This window comes from Myodes glareolus, chromosome 27 (assembly GCF_982192425.1).
Source record: "Myodes glareolus chromosome 27, mMyoGla1.1, whole genome shotgun sequence".
Lineage (NCBI taxonomy): Eukaryota > Metazoa > Chordata > Mammalia > Rodentia > Cricetidae > Myodes > Myodes glareolus.
This window is the reverse complement of record NC_142052.1, coordinates 2,025,170-2,030,835: the sequence shown is the minus strand read 5'-3', so window position 1 is coordinate 2,030,835 and position 5,666 is coordinate 2,025,170. Positions and strand designations below refer to the sequence as shown.

Sequence of the window (5,666 nt, the reverse complement as noted above, 5' to 3'; positions counted from 1 at the left end):
ACATACTCATGACGACGACACCCTCATGGCCTAAACGTCTGCCGTTAGATCACGTTTGACCACGCAACGCTGCCACGTTGAGTAATCATCTCCGACACATGAACTTCGAAGAACATGAGCCATAGCGTTTTGCCCTTTGTTCCCTAAATTCATATTCTTCACACAGTGTGGAACATCTATTCCATCTCTGCCACCCCAAAAGTCCTAACTCCTGCCGGTGTCAACACTCAACCTTACAGATTCAGCCGTAGTTGAGACGGAGAATGTGACGCCCCCCCCCCCCCCCCCCCCGAGGCAAATCCTCCAGCCGTTAGCCTGTGAAACAAGAGCGACTTCTGTCTGTTTACAAAATACAGGGCTGGGCAGATGGGAAAGGCATTTCCTTTCCATAGGTACACAGAGGCACAAAGAAAGGAGCGGCTGGGCCAGCTGGACTAGCACGAAAACAGCTAAAAAGCGTCGCGGAGAGAAGCTGCCCATTGTACTCCAGGGACAGAACACTTGCTCCTTGTCTACAAGGTCACAGTCCAGTCCCCAGTGCCACAGAGACAAAAGCCCCAACACAGAGCCACAGATAGACAGTGGGAGAGAGGAGGGAGTCGTGAGTCAGGAGGCAAAGAGTCAAGCGAAGTGTATGCCAGCTCCTTCCTGTTCTCAACAGTACAGCTTTGTCACCAGGTCAAAAGTTGCTGCCTGGCTCCTTTCTTGTGGGCTGTGTCCTGAGAGGCTCATCTGTCCACAGCCCAGTCGGACGCAGGTCTCACAGGCGAAACAAATGACATTCGAAGTCTGTAGTCAGGGCTGAGCACTGTTCTGGTGGGCCTAGGTGGGCAGGAGAGAGGGACCCTCTGTTACAGCAGGAAGATGTTAGCTTAAATTGCTCAGGATGGACGTGCTTCTTTTTGTGGATTTATTTATACGCACTGAATTTGTAGTTGCCTATAGGCTGCCTGTCTTCCGCCACTCATATGTCTACAGCGAGTGCTTTAGAAATAATGGAGAGCTTTGAAGAAATAGTGAGGACCTATGAAATCTTTTTTTTGTTGTTTCTCTCAGAGACATGGTTTCTTTATGTAACAGCCCTGGCTGTCCTGGGAATTACTCTGTAGACCAGGCTGGCCTCAGACGCTCAGAGATCTGCTTGCCTCTGTTTCCCAAGTGCTGGGATGAAAGGCGTGTGCCACCACCACCCAACTATGCCACAGTACTGGAGGTGTTTATCAGCTGTGGAGTTCCCTGGTGGGATTTTTGAAGTCACTGATGTAAACGATCACATCACGTGCAAACAGTGAAAGTTCTCCTTGTTCCTTTCTGATTTGTATTCCCTTGACCTCGTTTTGTTCTCTTATTGCCCTAGCTAGAACCTCACGTTACTCTATGGAATAGGTATGGAGAGAGTGGACAGCTCTGTCTTGTTCCTGGTTTCAGTGGAATCGCTTTGAGTTTCTTTCTGTTTAGTTTGGTGTTGGCTGCCAGCTTTGTGTATATTGCCTTTATTATCTCTAGGTATGTTGCTTGTATCCCTGCTCTCTCCGGAACATTTTCATGAAGGGATTTTGGATTTCGTCAAAGGCGTTTTCAGCTTCTAATGAGATAATCATGTGAACTGTTTTTTTTTTTTCTTTTAGCTTGTCGATATGGTGGATTATATTGACCGATTTTCCTATGTTGAACCATCCTGGCTTCTCTGGGATGAAGTCTACTTGATCATGCTGAATGATTTTTTTGATGTTTACTTGGACTCCGTTTGCCAGTATTTTACTGAATATCTTTGCATCAATGTTCATGAGGGAGGTTGGTCTGTAATTCTCTTTCTTTGCTGCATCTTTGTTTGGCTTGGGTATCAGGGTAACTGTGGACTCATAAAAAGAGTTTGGCCATTGTATCTTTTTCTATTATATGGAACAATTTGAGGAGTATTTGTATTAACTCTTTTTCTAAATTCTGATAGAATTCTGCACTGAAACCATCCGACCCTAGGATTTTTCTTGTCGGGAGACTTTTAATGACTGTTTCTATTTCCTTAGGGGTTATTAAGTCTGCTTAAATTGTTTATCTGGTTTTGATTAAATGTTAGTATGTGGTACCTATCAAGAAAATTGTTTGTTTCTTTTATATTTTCCAACTTTGTGAAGTACAGGTTTTTGAAGCACGACCTAATGAGTCTCTGTATTTCCTCGGAGTCTGTTGCTATGGGACTCCTAATTCTTACATCCATTTGGCAGCATCCAACTTCCGGCTTACCTCCCCTTCTTTTAAGCTCACTGCAGACATAATAACCAATGTACAGATACCATCCCTCGTCCCACGAACCATCCTTGGAGTGCTTCTGAGGAAGTGAAAACCATAGCAGAATGGCTTCCCTTCCAGTTTTTGGTGTACTCCCCTCGCTGCCTGGGTTCAACAGAGCTGGTTTTGTAGGACCACAGAGAGGCCCGTGGTGGGTTTAAATCACCAATCACAGTCTCTCCTTCTGTTTCATTTCCCTCAGGCCCCTGAAACACGGCCCTTTCCCAGACTGAGGACCAGGATGCTCCCTGCTCAAAAGCCAATACTTGGGATTTGAAAGTTTGCAGGACGACATCAGGTTTTTCAGAGCTGACGCCTCAGGAAGACGGATAGTCTTTTATTCTCAAAGCCCCATCTTGTGGACCATAAAGACATACGTGGCTTAAAGCAGGGAGCAGAGGAAGTGTGGAAAAGGGTAGAAAGGCTGCATGCTGAGTGGGGTCTTCGTCACCCAGGACATGAGACTCCACTTCCTTCCGTGGCTGTCACAATGGACTTTATGCTCGTGTGGCTAGCTCCCATGTTTCCTTTTTAACAGACATACTGAAACGTAACCCTTACAGCAGTTGACATGTGATTTACACGCCTTCTGTGGAGGCCCAACAATGGGAGCCTATTTCCACCTTGTCTGATGGTCAGAGAGTTTGGAGGTTTCTCAGATTGTTGATAACAACCAGGGCTACACATCCTGACCCAGGATGTGGTTACTTGGTTCTTTTGACATCAAGATGGGCCATACAGGAAGATCCACTCCACCCTGACAGACAGACGGTCAATACTCCTCTTCCTTCTTTTGTCATAGGAGGTTACCTGGAGAGGGGCTGCTTTCAGGATACTTGGTCTCGGGTAGTTTCACTGCACAAACAAAAGAATGCTAATCACTTGATGCCTCAAAGTGTTAAAGGAATTAACTGTTTGAGTTGTCCTTTGTAACATATTAAAGTAGTCTTTTGCTGCCTTCTCCCCCTCCCTTTGGTATTGGGGTATAAAAATGTATAAAAAATTAAACACGGGCGATTTCAGTATTCACTGAAACTCCCTCCCGATACGATCCTATTTTTCTGCTTTATTTTGCTCACATCTTTGTACTCTGCTTATTTTTCTTACCCCCATGCCCCTACCCTGGCAAGAGGTATTTTTGTCTAGGCTGATCCCTGGCACTTTCTGTTAAACAAGAGTAGCTACTACAGAAGAAATTACATATGCTAGAATTATCTGAAAGTCACCAGGTGTTTTGAGTTTTATAATCCCAAGAAAGATTATTGAGCATTAGTATCTTAACTATATAGGTGGGGTTCCTCTTTAGTTTCAGAATAATAGTCAAAAAGAGAGTAACATAATCCTCGTAAAGGACAAAGGGGTAGGAGACAGCTAAAGGAATGAGCTGCGGTGATATTTTGTCCACGCTCTAACAAATAAAACTTGCCCGAAAATCAGAGGGGAGAGTTAGCCACTAGTTAACCATAGAGTTCTGGAGGTCTGTACAGACAGACAGGAAGTGATATGGCTCGGCAGAGAGAGGAATAGAAGGTGGGAGGACACAGGAGCTCAGCCCTTTTTCCCACTGAGGAGTTGGTAAGGTAAGAGGTGGCTGTGGTTTGCTCCTTTCTCTCTCTCTCTGATCTTCCAGCATTTACCCCGGTATCTGGCTCCAGGATTTTATTATGAAGGCCAATTAGAACTCGTGCAGCTGTGAACACTGTTAAAATTACGGTCGTTGTCTTGGGGTCTCTATTGCTGTGAAGAAACACCGTAACCATGGCAACTCGTATAAAAGAAAACATTTAATTGGGGCTCACTTACAGTTCAGAGGTTTCGTCTATTACCATCATGGAGGAACATGGTGGTGTGCAGGCAGACATGGTGCTGGAGAAGGTGCTGAGAAGTCTACATCTCCACCCATAGGCAGAAGCAACTGTGACAGAGGGTATAGATTGAGCATAGGAGACCTCAAAGCCCGCCTCCATGTGACACACTTCCTCCAACAAGGCCACACCTCCTAATGGTGCCACTCCTGCCTATGGGGGCCATTTTCCTTCAAACCACCGCAGTCACGGTTAGGTAGTCAGACAATTTTGATTCTGATCTACTTAAATCAAAATTAAATTTAATGCATTCCCTTCTTGTCTTCGCCTTTTATGCTATTGGGCTAGGGGAACAGGCAGCGATATTATTTTGTGAGAGAGAATGGGGCTAGCTTTCTTGGTCTAGAAGCCCATGACCTCAGACTTCCCTACCAGAATTCCAGTTTATAGTGATAATTTGTCTTTTTACTGGATTTTATTTTTTGAAGACCTGCTGATCAAACCCAAGGCGTCACATTTGCTAAGCCAACTTTCTACCACAAAGCTACACCCCCAGCCCTAGTCTTTAAGTACTCTAATTTCATACAATAAGCTCCAATGACTATGGGTTGGCATTTATAATTATAATTTATAGAACATCCACAGAGTTAGAAAAATGGTCAGCAAAATATAAAATTTCTTTCCTTCCAGAACTATTCATACTTTATTAAGGTAATGACAGACAATTAACTTTATTAAGGTAATTCACAGCTACCTACAATATGGAATTGCAAATACGTATTATACTAACAGTCTGAAGGTTAAGCTTCTTCTTCCTTGAATAAAAAATGTTAATGTTTGTCCTGATTAGTTTTGTTACTGTTGTTTTCGAGACAGGGTTTCTCTGTAGCCCTGTGTATTTTTGTGTTAGCCCTAGCTGTTCTGGGATTTGCTTTATAGACCAGGCTGGTTTCAAAGTCATAGAGATCCCCTGCCTCTGCCTCCTGAGTGCTGGGATTAAAGGCCTGTGCCCGCCACCGCCTGCTGTCCTGATTAGTTTTTATTGCCAACTATCTACAGTCCCTTGGAATGACGTTATTAAGAATGAACTTAATTAAGAATTGCCTAATTCAGACTGGCCTGCCTCAGTGTCTGTGAGAGATTGTCTTGATGGACTATTGCAGCTCACCATAGGCAGGCGGGCCCAGGCTATAAAACACGTATAGCCGAACCAGAGTCAGAGACGGAGCCAGGAAGCATAATTTCTCCGTGGTTTCTGCTCCAGTTCTTGCTTGAGTTCCTGCTCTGAGTTCCCTCAAGGGCGGATTGTGACCTGAAAGTGTAAGCTGCTAAAAATAAACTCTTTCCTCCCTAAGCTGTTTGGTCAACAAAAAGCAAACCGGAACATTGTCTTCTAACATCCTCACAGGCGGCTTGCATGGTCTTACATGTAAGAGGAAAGCTGAAGAGGGACAAAAGCCTGTGGCTGGCGGGGGCCCAGAGAGAAAACAGTTCTTCTTATTTTTTTCTTAATATCTGTTTATTTATTTATTTATTATGTATACAATATTCTATCTACATGTATGTCTGCAG

The 5,666-nt window shown here is 44.2% G+C and overlaps 1 long non-coding RNA gene across 1 annotated transcript; it reads left to right on the top strand.

The window, feature by feature from the left end:
* Positions 1–302: 302 nt before the first annotated feature.
* LOC146889314 (uncharacterized) lies at positions 303–3,340 on the top strand. Its single transcript, XR_015000038.2, has 2 exons — positions 303–766; positions 2,492–3,340. It is a non-coding gene; the product is annotated as an uncharacterized LOC146889314 (long non-coding RNA).
* Positions 3,341–5,666: the final 2,326 nt, after the last annotated feature.